This window comes from Bos mutus, chromosome 21 (assembly GCF_027580195.1).
Source record: "Bos mutus isolate GX-2022 chromosome 21, NWIPB_WYAK_1.1, whole genome shotgun sequence".
In the NCBI taxonomy this organism is placed as follows: Eukaryota; Metazoa; Chordata; class Mammalia; order Artiodactyla; family Bovidae; genus Bos; species Bos mutus.
This window is the reverse complement of record NC_091637.1, coordinates 38,299,891-38,321,421: the sequence shown is the minus strand read 5'-3', so window position 1 is coordinate 38,321,421 and position 21,531 is coordinate 38,299,891. Positions and strand designations below refer to the sequence as shown.

General features: G+C 40.2%; 1 pseudogene; it reads left to right on the top strand.

Moving 5' to 3' along the window:
* The first annotated feature begins 19,676 nt into the window (after window positions 1-19,676).
* Window positions 19,677-21,079, top strand: LOC102280154 (tubulin alpha-1B chain pseudogene; annotated as a pseudogene).
* The last annotated feature ends 452 nt before the right edge of the window (window positions 21,080-21,531 follow it).

Below are 21,531 nucleotides of genomic sequence, written 5' to 3'. Positions count from 1 at the left end.
GTGTCCAACTTCACTTAGTGTGATCATCTCTAAGTCCATTCATGTTGCTGCAAATGATGATGTTTCATTCTTTTTTATGGCTGAGTAATATTCTGCTGTATATATTTACCACATCTTCTTTATCCTTTCATCAATTGATAGACACTTAGGTTGCTTCCATGCCTTGGTTATTATAAATAGTGCTGCAATGACCATTGTGGGGCATATATCTTTTTGAATTAGAATTTTTGTCTTTGCTGAATATATGCCCGGAAGTAGGATTGCTGGATCATATAGTAACTGTACTTTTAGTTTTCTAAGGAACCTCTAAGGGCTTCCCTGGCCTGGTGGCTCAGACAGTTAAGAGTCTGCCTGCAATGCAGGAGACCTGGGTTTGATCCCTGGGTCAGGAAAGATCCCTTGGAGAAGGCAATGGCAACCACTCCAGTATTCTTGATAGAAAATTCCATGGATAGAGCAGCCAGGTGGGCTATAGTCCATGGGGTTGCATATGCACAGAGCCGGACATGACTAAGTAACTAACACAAGGAACCTCCATACTGTTGTCCATTTTGGCTGCACCAATTTTATATTCCGACCAACCATGTAGGAAGGTTCACTTTTCTCCACACCCTCTCCAGCATGTAATACTTATAGACTTTTTTCTTCTTGGCTACGCCTCATGGAAGATTTTAATTCCTTGACCAGGGATCAAAACTGTGCCCCTGCGTTGAAGCACAGTGTCTTAACCACTGAACTGCCAGGCAAGTCTCTATTTGTAGACTTTTTAAGATGAGTATTCTAACTGGTGTGAGGTGATACCTCATTATAGCACAACTTTGTTTTATTCCCCTTTGGGTTAGCAATTAACTTTTCTCTTTTGTTTGTAAAAAAAAAGTTATATGCATCTTACATTTTCATACATGTTCCTTATATCTTCTCAAGCTGAGGTCTTTTCCTATATGCCTTCCTCTTAGGACCATCAATTTATCTACTCTAATCTGAACCAGTTGCTTTCTAGGGCTACTGAATGGCCTCTTTCCAGAAATTTCCTTTGTTACTTTCCTGAGTGGGATCCACACATTCTAAAGCCCATTTCTCCTCTTTCTCTTTTTAGATTTTGTCCCTTATTTTTCTAGTCAGCATCATAAAGTAACTGTTTGCATAAAGATATATGGTAAATACATATTAGCAAATGTCTGTATTTTGCTCTCACTGTGTGTGTTTGCATGTCAGAGTGTGTGTATATGTGAAAGAAGGAGAGACTAGATATTGGACTATATCATTTTAGAGTCAAGAAATTTTGCTGTAAACCGAAAGGCATTTATCAATTTTCTTGACATGCAATGGTGGTGATAGACCTAAGTCAATACATCCTCATTCTATTTTAGATAAGCTGTTTTTAATCTTGAAAACTTTTAGAATCATCTCTAAGTGTGGGTCTTAATTACAATCATTTTACTGTTACTTTGTACTTTATTTTATTTATTTTTTAATATAAATTTATTTATTTTAATTGGAGGCTAATTACTTTACAATATTGTATTGGTTTTGCCATACATCAACATGAATCTGCCACGGGTGTACACGTGTTTCCCATCCTGAACCCTCCTCCCATCTCCCTCCCCATACCAGCCCTCTGGGTCATCCCAGTGCACCAGCCCCGAGTACCCTGTATCATGCATCGAACCTGGACTAGTGATTCGTTTCACATATGATATTATACATGTTTCAATGCCATTCTCGCAAATCATCCCACCCTCTCCCTCTCCCACAGAGTCCAAAAGACTGTTCTATACATCAGTGTCTCTTTTGCTGTCTTGTATACAGGGTTATTGTTACCATCTTTCTAAATTCCATATATATGCGTTAGTATACTGTATTGGTGTTTTTCTTTCTGGCTTACTTCAATCGGCTCCAGTTTCATCCACCTCATTAGAACTGATTCAAATGTATTCTTTTTAATGGCTGAATAATACTCCATCGTGTATATGTACCACAGCTTTCTTACCCATTTGTCTGCTGATGGACATCTAGGCTGCTTCCATGTCCTGGCTATTATAAATAGTGCTGCTATGAACATTGGGATACACGTGTCTCTTTCAATTCTGGTTTCCTCGGTGTGTATGCCCAGCAGTGGGATTACTGGGTAGTATGGTAGTTCTATTTCCAGTTTTTTAAGGAATCTCCACACTGTTCTCCATAGTGGCTAAACTAGTTTGCATTCCCACCAACAGTGTAAGATGGTTCCCTTTTCTCCACACCCTCTCCAGCATTTATTGCTTATAGACTTTTGGATAGCAGCCATTCTGACTGGCATGAAATGGTACCTCATTGTGGGTTTGATTTGCCTTTCTCTGATAATGAGTAATGTTGAGCATATTTTCATGTGTTTGTTAGCCATCTGTATGTCTTCTCTGGAGAAATGTCTATTTAGTTCTTTGGCCCATTTTTTGATTGGGTCGTTTATTTTTCTGGAATTGAGCTGTACGAGTTGCTTGTATATTTTTGAGATTAGTTGTTTGTCAGTTGCTTCATTTGCTATTATTTTCTTCCATTCTGAAGGCTGTCTTTTCGCCTTACTTATAGTTTCCTTTGTTGTGCAGAAGCTTTTAAGTTTAATTAGGTCCCATTTGTTTATTTTTGCTTTTATTTCCAATATTCTGGGAGGTGGGTCATAGAGAATCCTGCTGTGATGTATGTCAGAAAGTGTTTTGCCTATGTTCTCCTCTAGGAGTTTTATAGTTTCTGGTCTTAGGTTTAGATCTTTAATCCATTTTGAGTTTATTTTTGTGTATGGTGTTAGAAAGTGTTCTAGTTTCATTCTTTTACAAGTGGTTGACCAGTTTTCCCAGCACCACTTGTTAAAGAGATTGTCTTTAATCCATTGTATATTCTTGCCTCCTTTGTCAAAGATAAGGTGTCCATAGATGGCGTGGATTTATCTCTGGGCTTTCTATTTTGTTCCATTGATCTATATTTCTGTCTTTGTGCCAGTACCATACTGTCTTGATGACTATGACTTTGTAGCAGAGCCTGAAGTCAGGCAGGTTGATTCCTCCAGTTCCATTCTCCTTTCTCAAGATTGCTTTGGCTATTAGAGGTTTTTTGTATTTCCATACAAATTGTGAAATTATTTGTTCTAACTCTGAAAAATACCGTTGGTAGCTTGATAGGAATTGCATTGAATCTATAGATTGCTTTGGGTAGTATACTCATTTTCACTATATTGATTCTTCTGATCCATGAACATGGTATATTTCTCCATCTATTAGTGTTGTCTTTGATTTCTTTCACCAGTGTTTTATAGTTTTCTATATATAGGTCTTTTATTTCTTTAGGTAGATATATTCCTAAGTATTTTATTCTTTTTGTTGCAATAGTGAATGGAATTGTTTCCTTAATTTTTTTCTGTTTTCTCATTATTAGTGTATAGGAATGCAAGGGATTTCTGTGTATTGATTTTATATCCTGCAACTTTACTATATTCTTTGATTAGCTCTAGTAATTTTCTGGTGGAGTCTTTAGGGTTTTCTATGTAGAGGATCATGTCATCTGCAAACAGTGAGAGTTTTACTTCTTCTTTTCCAATTTGGACTCCTTTTATTTCTTTTTCTGCTCTGATTGCTTTGGCCAAAACTTCCAAAACTATGTTGAATAGTAGTGGTGAAAGTGGGCACCCTTGTCTTGTCCCTGACTTTAGGGGAAATGCTTTCAATTTTTCACCATTGAGGATAATGTTTGCTCTGAGTTTGTCATATATAGCTTTTACTATGTTGAGGTATGTTCCTTCTATTCCTGCTTTCTGGAGGGTTTTTATCATAAATGGATGTTGACTTTTGTCAAGGGCTTTCTCTGCATCTATTGAGATAATCATATGGCTTTTATTTTTCAATTTGTTAATGTGGTGTATAACATTGATTGATTTGCAGATATTGAAGAATCCTTGCATCCCTGGGATAAAGCCCACTTGGTCATGGTGTATGATCTTTTTAATGGGTTGTTGGATTCTGATTGCTAGAATTTTGTTAAGGATTTTTGCATCTATGTTCATCAGTGATATTGGCCTGTAGTTTTCTTTTTTTGTGGCATCTTTGTCAGGTTTTGGTATTAGGGTGATGGTGGCCTCATAGAATGAGTTTGGAAGTTTACCTTCCTCTGCAATTTTCTGGAAGTTTGAGTGGGATAGGTGTTAGCTCTTCTCTAAATTTTTGGAAGAATTCCAAGGCTGTGAAGCCTTGTGGACTTGGGCTTTTGTTTGCTGGAAGATTTCTGATTAAAGTTTCAATTTCCGTGCTTGTGATGGGTCTGTTAAGATTTTCTATTTCTTCCTGGTTCCGTTTTGGAAAGTTGTACTTTTCTAAGAATTTGTCCATTTCTTACAAGTTGTCCATTTTATTGGCGTATAATTGCTGATAGTAGTCTCATGATCCTTTGTATTTCTGTGTTGTCTGTTGTGATCTCTCCATTTTCATTTCTAATTTTATTGATTTGATTTTTCTCCCTTTGTTTCTTGATGAATCTGGCTAATGGTTTGTCAATTTTATTTATCCTCTCAAAGAACCAGCTTTTGGCTTTGTTGATTTTTACTATGGTCTCTTTTGTTTCTTTTGCATTTATTTCTGCCTTAATTTTTAAGATTTCTTTCCTTCTACTAACCCTGGGGTTCTTCATTTCTCCCTTTTCTAGTTGCTTTAGGTGTAGAGTTAGGTTATTTATTTGTCTTTTTTCTTGTTTCTTGAGGTATGCCTGTATTGCTATGAACCTTCCCCTTAGCATTGCTTTTACAGTGTCCCACAGGTTTTGGGTTGTTGTGTTTTCATTTTCATTCGTTTCTATGCATATTTTGATTTCTTTTTTGATTTCTTCTGTGATTTGTTGGTTATTCAGCAGCGTGTTGTTCAGCCTCCATATGTTGAAATTTTAATAGTTTTCCTCCTGTAATTGAGATCTAATCTTACTGCATTGTGGTCAGAAAAGATGCTTGAAATTATTTCAGTTTTTTTTAATTTACCAAAGCTAGATTTATGGCCCAGTATGTGATCTATCCTGGAGAAGGTTCCGTGTGCACTTGAGAAAAAGGTGAAATTCGTTGTTTTGGGGTGCAATGTCCTATAGATATCAATTAGGTCTAACTGGTCTATTGTATCAGAGAAGACAGTGGCACCCCACTCCAGTACTCTTGCTTGGAAAATCCCATGGACGGAGGAGCCTGGTAGGCTGCAGTCCATGGGGTCGTTAAGAGTCAGACACGACAGACCGACTTCACTTTCACTTTTCACTTTCATGCGTTGGAGAAGCAAATGGCAACCCACTCCAGTGTTCTTGCCTGGAGAATCCCAGGGATGGGGGAGCCTGATGGGCTGCCGTCATGGGGTCGCACAGAGTCGGACATGACTGAAGTGACTTAGCAGCAGCAGGTCTATTGTATCATTTAAAGTTTGTGTTTCCTTGTTAATTTTCTGTTTAGTTGATGTATTCATAGGTGTATAGAGCTTCTCCATCTTTGGCTGCAAAGAATATAATCAATCTGATTTCGGTGTTGACCATCTGGTGATGTCCATGTATAGAGTCTTCTCTTGTGTTGTTGGAAGAGGGTGTTTGTTATGATCAGTGCATTTTCTTGGCAAAACTCTTTTAGTCTTTGCCCTCCTTCATTCCGTATTCCAAGGTCAAATTTGCCTGTTACTCCAGGTGTTTCTTGACTTCCTACTTTTGCATTCCAGTCCCCTATAATGAAAAGGACATCTTTTTTGGGTGTTAGTTCTAAAAGGTCTTGTAGGTCTTCATAGAACCGTTAAACTTCAGCTTCTTCAGCATTACTGGTTGGGGCATAGACTTGGATTACTGTGATATTGAATGGTTTGCCTTGGAAATGAACAGAGATCATTCTGTCATTTTTGAGATTGCATCCAAGTACTGCATTTCAGACTCTTTTGTTGACCATGATTCCTACTCCATTTCTTCTGAGGGATTCCTGCCCACAGTAGTAGATATAATGGTCATCTGAGTTAAATTCACCCATTCCAGTCCATTTCAGTTCGCTGATTCCTAGAATGTCGACATTCACTCTTGCCATCTCTTGTTTGACTACTTCAAATTTGCCTTGATTCATGGACCTGACATTCCAGGTTCCTATGCAATATTGCTTTTTACAGCATTGGACCTTGCTTCTATCACCAGTCACATCCACAGCTGGGTATTGTTTTTGCTTTGGCTCCATCCCTTCATTCTTTCTGGAGTTATTTGTCCACTGATCTCCAGTAGCATATTGGGCGCCTACTGACCTGGGGAGTTTCTCTTTCAGTATCCTATCATTTTGCCTTTTCATACTGTTCATGGGGTTCTCACGGAGAAGGCAATGGCACCCCACTCCAATACTCTTGCCTGGAAAATCCTATGGATGGATGAGCCTGGTGGGCTACAGTCCGTGGGGTTGCTGAGAGTCGGACATGACTGAGTGACTTCACTTTCACTTTTCACTCTTATGCATTGGAAAAGGAAATGGCAACCCACTCCAGTGTTCTTGCCTTGAGAATCTCAGGGACAGGGGAGCCTGGTGGGCTGCCGTCTATGGGGTGTCACAGAGTCGGACATGAATGAAGCGACTTAGCAGCAGCAGCATGGGGTTCTCAAGGCAAGAATACTGAAATGGTTTGCCATTCCCTTCTCCAGTGGACCACATTCTGTGAGATCTCTCCACCATGACCCACCCAACTTGGGTTGCCCCATGGCCATGGCTTAGTTTCATTGAGTTACACAGAAAACTAGTCAATCTAATCACACTAGGACCATGTGGTCCTAGTGGTCCATGTGGTCCTAGTGTGATTAGATTGACTAGTTTTCTGTGAGCATGGTTTCAGTGTGTCCGCCCTCTGATGCCCTCTTTCAACACCTACTGTCTAACTTGGGTTTCTCTTACCTTGGGCGTGGGGTATCTCTTCACAGCTGCTCCAGCAAAGCACAGCCAATGTTCCTTACCTTGGACGAGGGGTCTCTCCTCACCGGCGCCCTTCCTGACCTTTAACGTGGGATAGCTCCTCTAGACCCTCCTGTGCCCGCACAGCCACAGTGTGGGGTTGGTCTTCCCGGCCACGGCCCCTGGCCTCGGGTGTGGGGTTGCTCCTCCCGGCTGCCGCCTCTGACCTCAGACGTGGGATAACTCCTCTTGTCGCCGCCCCTGACCTCGGATGCTGGATATATCTATACAGGCAGCAAAAACAAGACCAGGAGCTGACTATGGATCAGACCATGAACTCCTTATTGCCAAATTCAGACTTAAATTGAAGAAAGTAGGGAAAACCACTAGACCATTCAGGTATGACCTAAATCAAATCCCTTATGATTATACAGTGGAAGTGAGAAATAGATTTAAGGGCCTAGATCTGATAGATAGAGTGCCTGATAAGCTATGGACTGAGGTTCGTGACATTGTACAGGAGACAGGGATCAAGACCATCCCCATGGAAAAGAAATGCAGAAAAGCAAAATGGCTGTCTGGGGAGGCCTTACAAATAGCTGTGAAAAGAAGAGAAGCAAAAAGCAAAGGAGAAAAGGAAAGATATAAACATCTGAATGCAGAGTTCCAAAGAATAGCAAGAAGAGATAAGAAAGCCTTCTTCAGCAATCAATGCAAAGAAATAGAGGAAAACAACAGAATGGGAAAGACTAGAGATCTCTTCAAGAAAGTCAGAGATACCAAAGGAACATTTCATGCAAAGATGGGCTCGATAAAGGACAGAAATGGTATGGATCTAACAGAAGCAGAAGATATTAAGAAGAGGTGGCAAGAATACATAGAAGAACTGTACAAAAAAGATCTTCACGACCCAGATAATCATGATGGTGTGATCACTGACCTAGAGCCAGACATCCTGGAATGTGAAGTCAAGTGGGCCTTAGAAAGCATCACTATGAACAAAGCTAGTGGAGGTGATGGAATTCCAGTTGAGCTATTCCAAATCCTGAAAGATGATGCTGTGAAAGTGCTGCACTCAATATGCCAGCAAATTTGGAAAACTCAGCAGTGGCCACAGGACTGGAAAAGGTCAGTTTTCATTCCAATGCCAAAGAATGCTCAAACTACCGCACAATTGCACTCATCTCACATGCTAGTAAAGTCATGCTCAAAATTCTCCAAGCCAGGCTTCAGCAATATGTGAACCGTGAACTTCCTGATGTTTAAGCTGGTTTTAGAAAAGGCAGAGGAACCAGAGATCAAATTGCCAACATCTGCTGGATCATGGAAAAAGCAAGAGAGTTCCAGAAAAGCATCTATTTCTGCTTTATTGACTATGCCAAAGCCTTGACTGTGGATCACAATAAACTGTGGAAAATTCTGAAAGAGATGGGAATACCAGACCACCTGATCTGCCTCTTGAGAAACCTGTATGCAGGTCAGGAAGCAACAGTTAGAACTGGACATGGAACAACAGACTGGTTCCAAATAGGAAAAGGAGTACGTCAAGGCTGTATATTGTCACCCTGCTTATTTAACTTATATGCAGAGTACATCATGAGAAACGCCGGACTGGAACAAACACAAGCTGGAATCAAGATTGCTGGGAGAAATATCAATAACCTCATATATACAGATGACACCACCCTTATGGCAGAAAGTGAAGAGGAACTAAAAAGCCTCTTCATGAAGGTGAAAGTGAAGAGTGAAAAAGTTGGCTTAAAGCTCAACATTCAGAAAACAAAGATCATGGCATCTGGTCCCATCACTTCATGGGAAATAGATGGGGAAACAGTGGAAACAGTGTCAGACTTTATTTTTTCTGGGCTCCAAAATCACTGCAGATGGTGACTGCAGCCATGAAATTAAAAGATGCTTACTCCTTGGAAGGAAAGTTATGACCAACCTAGATAGCATATTCAAAAGCAGAGACATTACTTTGACAATAAAGTTCGTCTAATCAAGGCTATGGTTTTTCCTGAGGTCATGTATGAATGTGAGAGTTGGACTGTGAAGAAGGCTGAGCACTGAAGAATTGATGCTTTTGATTTGAACTGTGGTGTTGGAGAAGACTCTTGAGTGTCCCTTGAACTGCAAGGAGGTCCAACCAGTCCATTCTGAAGGAGATCAGCCCTGGGATTTCTTTGGAAGGAACGATGCTAAAGCTGAAACTCCAGTACTTTGGCCACCTCATGCGAAGAGCTGACTCATTGGAAAAGACTCTGATGCTGGGAGGGATTGGGGGCAAGAGGAGAAGGGGACGACAGAGGATGAGATGGCTGGATGGCTTCACTGACTCGATGGACGTGAGTCTGAGTGAACTCCGGGAGTTGGTGATGGACAGGGAGGCCTGGCATGCTGCGATTCATGGGGTCACAAAGAGTCGGACACGACTGAGTGACTGATCTGATCTGATCTGATTCATAGGTAGTGTATTTAAGTCTCCCACTATTATTGTGTTATTGTTAATTTCCCCTTTCATACTTGTTACATATTGCAGTGCTCCTATGTTGGGTGCATGTGTATTTATAATTGTTAGATCTTCTTCTTGGACTGATCCTTTAATCATTATGTAGTGTCCTTCTTTGTTTCTTTTCACAGCCTTTGTTTTAAAGTGTATTTTGTCTGATATGAGTATTGCTTGTCCTGTTTTCTTTCAGTCTCTATTTGCATGGAATATCTTTCTCCAGCCCTTCACTTTCAGTCCGTATGTGTCCCTTGTTTTGAAGTGGGTCTCTTGTAGACAACATATATAGGGGTCTTGTTTTTGTATCCATTCAGCCAGTCTTTGTCTTTTGGTTGGGGCATTCAACCCATTTACGTTTAAGGTAATTATTGATAAGTATGATCCCAGTGCCATTTACTTTATTGTTTTGGGTTCGAGTTTATACACCCTTTTTGTGTTTCCTGTCTAGAGAAGATCCTTTAGCATTTGTTGGAGAGCTGGTTTGGTGGTGCTGAATTCTCTCAGCTTTTTCTTGTCTGTAAAGCTTTTGATTTCTCCTTCATATTTGAATGAGATCCTTGCTGGGTACAGTAATCTGGGCTGTAGATTATTTTCTTTCATCACTTTAAGTATGTCCTGCCATTCCCTCCTGGCCTGAAGAGTTTCTATTGAAAGATTAGCTGTTATCCTTATGGGAATCCCCTTGTGTGTTATTTGTTTTTTTTTTTTTTTTTCCTTGCTGCTTTTAATATTTGTTCTTTGTGTTTGATCTTTGTTAATTTGATTAATATGTGTCTAAGGGTGTTTCACCTTGGGTTTATCCTGTTTGGGACTCTTTGGGTTTCTTGGACTTGGGTGATAATTTCCTTCCCCATTTTAGGGAAGTTTTCAACTATTATCTCCTCAAGTATTTTCTCATGGTCTTTCTTTTTGTCTTCTTCTTCTTGGACTCCTATGATTTGAATGTTGGGGCATTTAACATTGTCCCTGAGGTCTCTGAGATTGTCCTCATTTCTTTTAATTCGTTTTTCTTTTTTCCTCTCTGATTCATTTATTTCTACCATTCTATATTCTACCTCACTAATCCTATCTTCTGCCTCCGTTATTCTACTATTTATTCCCTCCAGAGTGTTTTTGATCTCATTTATTGCACTATTCATTATATATTGACTCTTTTTTATTTCTTCTAGGTCCTTGTTAAACCTTTCTTGCATCTTCTCAATCCTTGTCTCCAGGCTATTTATCTGTGATTCCATTTTGTTTTCAAGATTTTGGATCATTTTCACTCTCATTATTCGGAATTGTTTATCAGGTAGATTCCCTATCTCTTCCTCTTTTGTTTAGTTTGGTGGGCATTTATCCTGTTCCTTTACCTGCTGGGTATTCCTCTGTCTCATCATCTTGTTTATATTGCTGTGTTTGGGGTGGCCTTTCTGTATTCTGGCAGTTTGTGGAGTTCTCTTTATTGTGGAGTTTCCTTGCTGTTGGTGGGGTTATATGGGTGGTTTGTCAAGGTTTCCTGGTTAGGGCAGCTTGTGTCAGTGTTCTGGTGGGTGGAGCTGGGCTTCTCTCTGGAGTGCAATGAAGCGTCCATTAATGAGTTATGAGATGTCAATGGGTTTGGAGTGACTTTGGGCAGCCTGCATATTGAAGCTCAGGGCTATGTTCCTGTGTTGCTGGAGAATTTGTGTGGTATGTCTTGCTCTGGAACTTGTTGGCTCCTGGGTGGTGCTTGGTTTCAGTGTAGGTATGGAAGCATTTGATGAGCTCCTGTCTATTAATGTTCCCTGGAGTCAGGAGTTCTCTGGTGTTCTCAGGATTTGGACTTAAGCCTCCTGCTTTTGGTTTTCAGTCTTATTTTTACAGTAGCCTCAAGACTTCTCCATCTATACAGCACCATTAATAAAACATCTAGGTTAAAGATGAAAAGTTTCTGCACAGTGAGGTACACCCAGAGAAGTTCACAGAGTTACATAGAGAAGAGAAGAGGGAGGAGGGAGATAGAGGTGACCAGGATGAGATGAGGTGGAATCAAAAGAGGAGAGAGCAAGCTAACCAGTAATCACTTCCTTATGTGTGCTCCACAGTCTGGACCACTCAGAGATGTTCATGGAGTTACACAGAGAAGAGAAGAGGGAGGAAGGAGACAGAGGTGGCCAGGAGGATAAAGAGGGGGATCAAAAGGAGAGAGACAGATCCAGCCAGTAATCAGTTCCCTAAGTGTTCTCCATGGTCCAGAAAAAACAAAGAAATTCACAGAGTTGGGTAGAGAAGGGGGACCAGGGGCGACCTGGTGGAGAAAAAGGAGAGTCCAAAGGAGGAGAGAGCAGTCAAGCCAGTAATCTTGCTCCCAAGTAAAAATGGGTACTGAAGATTGGGTTCTTAAAGGTACAAAATTGATACTGAATACCAAAAAGCAAAGATTAAAAATCTAGAGTAGAGGTTGGATTTTCAAAAATACAATATTAAAGAAAAAGAGAGAAAAAAAAAAAACAAAGTCACAAAAATTAAAAAAAATATATATATATATGAAGTTTGCTTTAAAAAATAGGGTCTTTCTTTTTTTTTTGCAAAGTAATAGTAGGTTATAAAAATGAAAATTAAAGGAGTAATAGAGGACTTAAAAATTAAAAAAAATTACAGAATGAGAGTAAAAATAGTAAAAATATATCTAGGACTTTCTCTGGTGTTGTGGGCAGCATGCGGTCAGTTCATTTTCAGATAGTTCCTTGATCCGGCTTATATTTCTCAAGATCTATAGGCCCCTTCCTATGTAGTCGGTACTATCTACAGGGTTTTAATCTATTGCACCTGTCACTTCCAAGGAGGGTCCTTCTGTTTTAGCTTCTTCTGTTTACTGGTCTCTTCAGTGTCTGATTTCTGCCCTGGCACAAGGGGGTGGTGGTGGACACTTTTTTAGACTCACTTGTTCAGTCGTGCTGTGGGGAGGGAGGGACGCTGCAAACAAATACCAGTGGCGTGTGCTCGGAGTGTCTCGGCCACACTGGGTTTGCCCTCGCTCACGGTGAGTGTGCTTTCTCTGTCTACACTGCTTAGGCTCTAGGTTACTCTGCCAGGAACTGTCTGAAGCCGGCTTTGGGTTGTATGCGCTTCCCAGGTCTAAGCCGCTCAGGTTCAGGTATTTGGGTAGTCCTCAGAGGCATAGACTTGGTTGGGCCTGCGTTTTGTGCCCTTCCCAGATTCGAGCAGCTCTGGTGACCAGGTGTTTGGCAAGCATGATCGCTGCGACTTATCGCCTCCCCTGTCCCTGCCGCTCGGTTTTCTGGGTGTATAACTGGCGCATCTTCTCAGGCGGCTGTTGACTGTCCACAATCCCAAGAAGTCTTGGTTAGCAGTGAAGCCTGCTTGCAGTTTGGTAGATAATGCCTCTCTGGGGTCGCAATTGCACCCTTCTGGCTCTGGCTGCCCTCGCCTACCTGTCTCTGGAGGAGGATGGGCTGGCCTGCAGCCGGCTAGCTCTGCTCAGTCCTTTGTTCTGTGAGTGGGCCTGACTGTGTCTTAGGTTAGGGCTTTTTGCGTGGTGGTTATCCCACAGTCTGGTTTGCTATACCAAGTTAGTTCGCTCAGATTGCCCTCGGGGCATTCAGGCCCCATCCTTACTTTAAGCAATGCAACCTGCGCCTTCCTGCCCAGCCCCTGCTTGCTAGTGGCAGATGCAGGTGCCTGCGCTGCTTCTCTGCTGGGGGAGTTACCGCTGGGCTCGTAATCTGTGGGTTTTAATTATTTATTTATTTTTCCTCCCGGTTATGTTGCCCTCTGTGGTTCCAAGGCTTGCCTTAGACTTGGCAGTGAGAGTGTTTCCTGGTGTTTGGAAACTTCTCTCTTTTTTAAGACTCCCTTCCCAGGATGGAGCTCCATCCCTACCTCTTTTGTCTCTCTTTTTATCTTTTATATTTTTTCCTACCTCGTTTTGAAGACAATGGGCTGCTTTTCTGGGTGCCTGATGTACTCTGCCAGTATTCAGAAGTAGTTTTGTGGAATTTTCTCAGTGTTCAAATGTTCTTTTGATGAATTGTGGGGGAGAAAGTGGTCTCCCTGTCTTATTCCTCCACCATCTTCTACTTTGTACTTTAAACACTCAAATATTTCAGCTGTAAAGAATTGGTCTGTTATTTATCTTTCTTCTCCTTTTTCTTCATTCATTTTTTTTGAATTTCTGTTATTCAGGTGTTGGATTTCATGATGGTCCCTTATAACTCATCTTTTCCCTAGTACTTCCTGACTCTTTACATTTCTGCTTTAGACTCTAGAAGAAGGGCTCAACTTTATTTTCTAATTTATTTTTAATTTCATTTAGACAATTGTCTTTCTGGCACTTTCAGCCTCTAGTAATCTTTTGATATGTCTTATTGGCTGATAATATCTCTCCTACTTTTTTTTTCTCACTTATGTATTAATTCCATATTTATAAAAGGCTTCTTTTTTTGTTTATTTTATTTTTTTAAATTTTTGGCTGCATTGGGTCTTCATTGCTTTTGCACAGGCTTTCTCTAGTTGCAGTGAGTGGTATGCAGGCTTCTCATTGCAGTGGCTTCTCTTGTTACGGAGCACACTCATCTAGGCAAATCATGATAAAACTTCTGAAAACCAAAGACAAAAAGAAAACTTTTCTTTTTAAAAGAAAACATCTATGGAAAAAAAAAAGATATATTGCCCTCACAGGAGCTAATAAAGGTAAAATAAGAATGACAACTATCCTCTCTAAGTAAATAATGGAATCCAGAAAATAATGGAAAGATAACCTTTAAAGCACTAAAATAAATTAATATATGGAACAGCTTATAATTAAAACCTAGTCTGTTTCTTTTGTCTAATTTTCTGTTCAATAAGGAATGTCACTGTTCATTAAGACACTACTTTCCTGGAATAATGTCCAGTTTCACAAAACCTTAAGAAAAGAAAGATTTCATAGTGGAAAAAACATTGAGTTTAGGAGACTTGAAGATCATTGTGAAAAATCATAATTTAAACAGTTAGTTTTGTAAGATGATGGGCTAGGTAGAGTAATTAATGTTCATCCTTTGTGTGGGTGCTAAGTTGCTTTTCTGCGATCCCATGGAATGCAGCCTTCCAGGTTCCTCTGTGTATGTGATTCTCCAGGCAAGAATACTGGAGTGGGTTGCCACGCCCTTCTCTAGGAGATCTTCCCAACCCAGGGTTTGAACCCAGATCTCTCCCATTTCAGGTGGATTCTTTACTGTCTGAGCCACCAGGGAAGCCTTTAATATGTTCTAAATGATTGAGTCATGCTCAATCTAGAGTCAATTTTTTAACTCCCTTTAGCTCTGCTGCTGCTGCTAAGTCGCATCAGTTGTGTCCGACTCTGTGCGACCCCATAGATGGCAGCCTACCAGGCTCCTCTGTTCCTGGGATTCTCCACACAAGAACACTGGAGTGGGTTGCCATTTCCTTCTCCAATGCATGAAAGTGAAAAGTGAAAGTGAAGTCGCTCAGTCGTGTCTGACCCTTAGCGACCCTATGGACTGCAGCTTACCAGGCTCCTCCATCCATGGGATTTCCCAGGCAAGAGTACTGGAGTGGGGTGCCATTGCCTTCTCTGCCCTTTAGCTCTAATGTTTGATAATTTCTAAATCTCCTTCATAAAACTTGTCATAAGAAAGTTGACTCTTAGGTTAACTATGGCAATATTTGATAGACATTTTAAGGGCAATAATGAAATGAAAATTTTATGAATAGAGGGTTGTGTACAATATAGGGTTTATAAAGAGAAGTCAAAGTGGATCTTTTTAAGAACTGTTAGATAATAATTTTAAAAATGGGATTGTCTATTTTATATTCAGTCAGATATTATGAAAATAACATTGACAGGCGGTATAAGATAATGAGTGAAGACTTGTGCTCTGGAGTTTGATTTCCTACTTGAAAACTCCAGCTCTCCAAATTACTAGCTATGTGACCTTTGGAAATTTAACCTACCTGAATTTCAGTTTCTACATCTATAAAGCCTTTTAAAGATTATGGCATAAAATTGTAAGCTTTCTTCAAATGTTAGGTTTTTGTTTTTGGCCATTCCATGTGGCTTGTGGGATCTTAGTTCCCCGACCAGGATCAAACCCAGGTAGCTATAGTGAAAGCACCGATTCCTAACCACTAGACCACTAGGGTTAGGAAATTCTCATTAGCTATTATTATTATAATAAAAAGCTGGCAAAACAAAGTTAGTACGTTCAAAGTAATTGTACAATGTTTTTTGCTAGATTCTGGTATTTGGCTCAGACAAGTACCTGAGGAACTTTGTACCTGAGGAACTTTGCATTTTGCAAAACAATGAAAGAATTAAAAAAGAGAAAAAATTATTGAATTTCTATGAATAGTAGGAATTGTGTTGACAGTTCACTTAGGTAATTTTTTTAACCTTACAGTGAGTTTATAATGTAGGTATTATTTTTATTATTTTACAAATAAGGAAACTGTCAGAGATATTAAATATCCTATATTTTTGCCAATTTAACAAAATAATCATTAAGTGACTGAACTGAACTGAACTGAAGAGGGATGAATTTCAGGGAGAAGACTGGTTTCCTTATATGAACTCTAGAAAAAAAATATTAGCTGCTTCAATATAAAACTGATTTCTACTGTAATTATAATCATACATCTGCTATTAACAATACTACATTTCTTTGTTGGCCTTTTATTTAGTTTATCTATTGATTTCTTTTCATTATCATTTTATTTGCAGTAGAATCAATCAACTCTAGATTAAATTAAAAGTAGATTAAGTACAGGTTTTCATTCTAAGAAATACCTCACTCATTTCTACTTTTCATGTACCCTTAGTTCAGTTCAGTCCCTCAGATGTGTCCGACTCTTTGCGACCCCATGAACTGCAGCACGCCAGGCCTCCCTGTCCATCACCAACTCCCGGAGTCCACCCAAACCCATGTCCATTGAGTTGGTGATGCCATCCAACCATCTCATCCTTTGTCATCCCCATCTCCTCTTGCCTTCAATCTTTCCCAGTGTCAGGGTCTTTTCCAATAAGTCAGCTCTTTGCATCAGGTCCAAAGTATTGGAGTTTCAGCCTCAACATCAATCCTTCCAATGAACACCCAGGACTGATCTCCTTCAGGATGGACTGGTTGGCTCTCCTTTCTGTCCAAGGGACTTTCAAGAGTCTTCTCCAACACCACAGTTCAAAAGCATCAATTCTGCAGCATTCAGCTTTATATTCCAACTTTCACATGTACCCTATCCTTCAATAAAAAATATTTTTGGAAAAATATATGAAATCAATCTTTTATAATGGGATATAAATTCAAATTGTTTTTCCTTCTCAGAAGATTATCTAGAATCTTATCTTCCCTTTAATAGACATTTTACTCTATTAAAAGAAATCTGGGCATTTGTGAGGAAGCAAGGTAGATTTGAGTAAGTGTATAGAAATATCATAAATTAGGTGCAGGGTAATTTACCTATATTTTATACAAACCATAAAATAAAAGCAAACTGTTATTAAATATCTTCTCGTTGAAAAAAGATTTAAATGATTTTTTTAAATGTCAAATGTCACTTTATAAAGTCTTTTTAAAACTAAGTCTTTCTTTTATTGATCACCAGACTCTGACCTTCAGTAATTTGGAAGCCCCAAGTTTTTATATAAAGTCCAATCATGAAGTTAGATTATCTATAGTTGTTGAATTTAGGTATCATCACTATACTTGGGTTACATTAGCAGAATTTGTTCTTTTTAAAGATTGCTTATGTTTGGATATGTGGATGCCTGGCTACTCTCAATTAGATCAGACCTATGCTGATCAAGAATAATGAATCAAAGTACTGATAATGTATTTCTTAGACAATTTCAGTGAACAGGAAATATTTGTCTCTATTAGTCTAAGACTTGGAGAAGGAAATGGCAACCCACTCCAGTGTTCTTGCCTGGAGAATCCCATGGACGGAGAAGCCTGGTAGGCTGCAGTCCATGGGGTCGTACAGAGTTGGACACGACTGAAGCGACTTGGCAGCAGCAGTCTAAGACTAGAATGCTATGGCAGGCTTCCCAAGTGCTCAGTGAGTAAAGAATCCACTTGTGATGCAGGAGATGTGGGTTTGATCCCCAAGTTGGGAAGATCCCCTGAAGGAGGGCATGGCAACCCACTGCAGTGTTCTTGCCTGGGGAATCCCATAAACAGAGGAGCCTGGCAAGCTACAGTCCATAAGATCACAAAGAGTTGGACATGACTGAAGCAACTGAGTATGTATGCACTCAGGATGCTATGGCAAAGAGAACAAGGAGTCAATACATTAAAGAAGATGGAATCTAGCTTCTCTTTTAAATAACAGCCCAAACTGAAAGGTTCAACTCTGCTCCATGAGGTTATTCAGAGACACAAGTTTTTTCCATTGGTTGCCCAATCATACCCTTAGGATTGTCATTCTTTGCATGGTAGAAATGGAGTCTCTGTGGCTTTGGGGTGAGAAAGAGAAAGATAGCATGGTAGAGGCATAGTCATGGTCCTAAGACTTAGATCCATTAGAGGCACGTGTCACATTTTATTCTATGGAGAAAAATAGTCACACAAGGCTGGAAATTTTTGTTTAGTTTTGTGTCTAGGAATAAAAGGAAAATACATTTTAGTCAACAGCTGACAGTCTTGACTTTTTGACCTGTGCCATTTCTGTTGATCACATTGAGATTTCCTGATGATGTATCTTTATCTCTTGAAAAGGGTAAGGATTGATACAGTTCCTGTGTGGACTCTTAAACTGGAGAAATAATAACACCGTTTGTTATTTTTTCACACTGGGTGTGCATTATTATATTCTGCTAATAATGGTGAGAAATTATAATCTTTCTTTGAATAAGATCCTCTCCACTATTTTTTTTAACTTACTGGGTCTCAGGAGGATGTGTATGTGCACTAAGTTGCTTCAGTCATGTCTGACTCTTTGTGACCCTCTGGACTGTAGCCTTCCAGGCTCCTCTGTCCATGGCATTCTCCAGGCAAGAATACTGGAGTGGATTGCTATGCCCTTCTCCAGGACATCTTCCCAACAGGGATTGAGCCCGTGTCTTATATGGCTCCTGCACTGGCAGGCGCATTCTTTAGCACTAGCACCAGCTGTGAAGCCCCTCAGGAGGATAGGAAGCAATATTAACGTTCTGTGAGTTTCCTATGTCTTGTGACTCTGTTTCTAGTCTCCCCCTTTTTTAGAGGGAAAAGAGCCAGCTTCTTCTAACTCTACAGTGAAAAATAAGTTCTTGTAGATTAAAGCACATTTTAATGTCCTTTCTTCCTGAATCAGGGCTCTGTTTGAGCATTGCTTAATAGATATCTTCTAATGTGTCTTCTTTTAAAATAATTGAGTGTAGGCAACGTCTCAGGGGAAAGTCACCAGAGAATTACTAATACATACTCTGTAGTTTAAAAGAACAGAGAATGATATCCACTTGTGTTGGATAATTATTCTCATAATTATTCTATTATAATCAAATTTATATTTTGTGTATATAAAGATGCCAGAAAAAACAAGAATTCCCTTCTCAGTGATTATCATCTATGCTTAGCAGCATATGCCTACATTTCTCAAGTAGAGGGACTTCATTAATGGTCCAGTGGTTAAGGCCTGTGCTCTCAATGCAGGGGGTCCAGGTTCAATTCCTGGTCAGGGAACTAGATCCCATAGGCCGCAACTAGAACATCCCACATGCCACAGCTAAGACCCAGTGCAGTCAAATAAATAAATAAAATATTAAAAAAATTTTTTCAGGTAGAAATTATTTATGTGTGCTTAAAGACTTTTATTGCTACAATTCAAATCTCTCTGCAAAAATTAACTCTTTAAACTTTATAATCATTTTATATTTTATTCTGGCTGAATTTTCATTGATTTTCTTTAGGTTTTATTTTGATATGAGCCAGTAGAAAACTTAAAGTAGCTGTGAACCAGTCCATTGTTAAGGGAAATGAACAGAAAAGATTTTGTTTGTTTGTTTGAAAGACTTGTTTAATTTGTGGATTTGTTTTTCATGGAAGGTCACCTTGAGTTTCAATTGATTAATAGAGTATAAATTAGAACTTATCATGCCCACTAAAAGAATTTATTATGTGCAAAAGTCATTAAGCAGTCCCTGAATTTTTAGCCTTTGAGTTAGAAAATTATTATTGCTGATTTAATAAGAAAACACCCTCATTTACTAAAGCATTATGACAGTGCATTACTTACCTCGACTCTTAGCTTGTTGGGGATGGCAACTGTGAGCTGGTGTCTGCTCCTGCTGCCTGTGCCTGCTGACCTGTAGCCACCATGTATGACTGCATCTCCATCCACCTTGGCCAGGTTGGTGTCCAGATAAGTAATGTCTGCTGGGAGTGCTACTGTCTGGAGCATGGCATCCAGCCCAATGGCCAGAGGTGCAACGAGAAGACTACTGGGGGAGGATTTGACTTCTTCAACACCTTCTTCAGTGACACAGGCACTGGCAAGCATGTGACCAGCACAGTGTTTGTAGATCTGGAACCCACAGTCATTGATGAGGTTTGAACTGGCACCTACTGCCAACTCTTCCACCCTGAGCAGCTCATCACAGGCAAAGAAGATGCTGCCAATAACCATGCCCAAGGTCCCCACACCATTGGCAAGGAGATCATTGACCTTGTCTTGCACTGAATTCAGAAACTGGCTGACCAGTGCACAGATCTTCAGGGCTTCTTGGCTTTCCACATCTTTGATGGGGGAACTGGTTCTGGGTTCACCTCCTTGCTGATGAAACATTTCTCTGTCAATTATGGCAAGAAGTGCAAGCTGGAGTTGAGCCCTACCCCCGCTTTCCACAGCTGTATTTGAGCCCTACAACTCTATCCTCACCACCCACACCACCCTGAAGCACTCTGATTGTGCCTTCATGGTAAACAATGAGGCCATCTATGACATCTGTCATAGAAAACTTGATACTGAGTGCCCAACCTACACAAATCTTAACCACCTTATTAGACAGCTAGTGTCCTCCATCACTGCTTCCCTGAGGTTTGATGGAGCCCTGAACGTGGATCTGATAGAGTTCCAGACCAACCTGAACCTGGTGCCCTATCCCCACATCCACTTCCCACTGGCCACACATGCCCCGTCATCTCTGCTGAGAAAGCCTACCATGAACAGCTTTCTGTAGCAGAGATCACCAATGCTTGCTTTGAACCAGCCAACCAGATGGTGAAATGTGACCCTCACCATGGTAAATGGCTTGCTACTTGTTGTACTGTGGTAATGTGGTTCCCACAGATGTCAATGCTGCCATTGCTACCATCAAGACCAAGTGCAGCATCCAGTTTGTGGACTGGTGCCCCACTGGCTTCAAGGTTGGCGTTAGTTATCAGTCTCTTACTGTGGTACCTGGTGGACACCTGGCCAAAGTACAGCAAGCTATGTGCATGCTGAGCAATACCATAGCCATCACTGAGGCCTGGGCTCACCTGGACCACAAGTTTGACCTGATGTATGCAAAGCATGCCTTTGTTCACTGGTATGTGGGTGAAGGCATGGACGAAGGAGAGTTTTCTGAGGCCCGTGAGGACATGGCTGCCCTTGAGAAGGATTATGAGGAGGTTGGTATGGATTCTGCTGAAGGAGAGGGAAAGGAAGAAGGAGTAATACTAATTGCCATTTCTTCAAGCCCTGCAGCATGTCATACTCAGAGCATCAGCATTAGCTGACAGGTGTAAAAACTTTCTGACTAGATTGTCTTAGCTTTCAACGGTGATCACGTATTGCTTTTCCATGTGTACCTTTAAGACTTCTGTCTCAAAAGCAAAAATTTTAAGAAAGACAAAAAGCACTGTGAATTGAAAATAGCAAGATTTACTTTTCATCAGTTCAGTTCAGTTCAGTCGCTCAGTCGTGTCCGATTCTTTGTGACCCCATGAACTGCAGCACGCCAGGTCTCCCTGTCCATCACCAACTCGTGGAGTTCACTCAAACTCATGCTTGCTTTTCATAAATCATGTTAAAGTTTTGATAAAGGAATCTGAAAATTTATATATCACTTTAAGGATAAAATGTATTGTGATAAATACAAAGGGCAGATGAAATAGAATTTAAGTAACATACTTTTGTTAATAAGGATATTGATCTACCATTGATATTCTGACGCTGTTTTCAGTCAAAT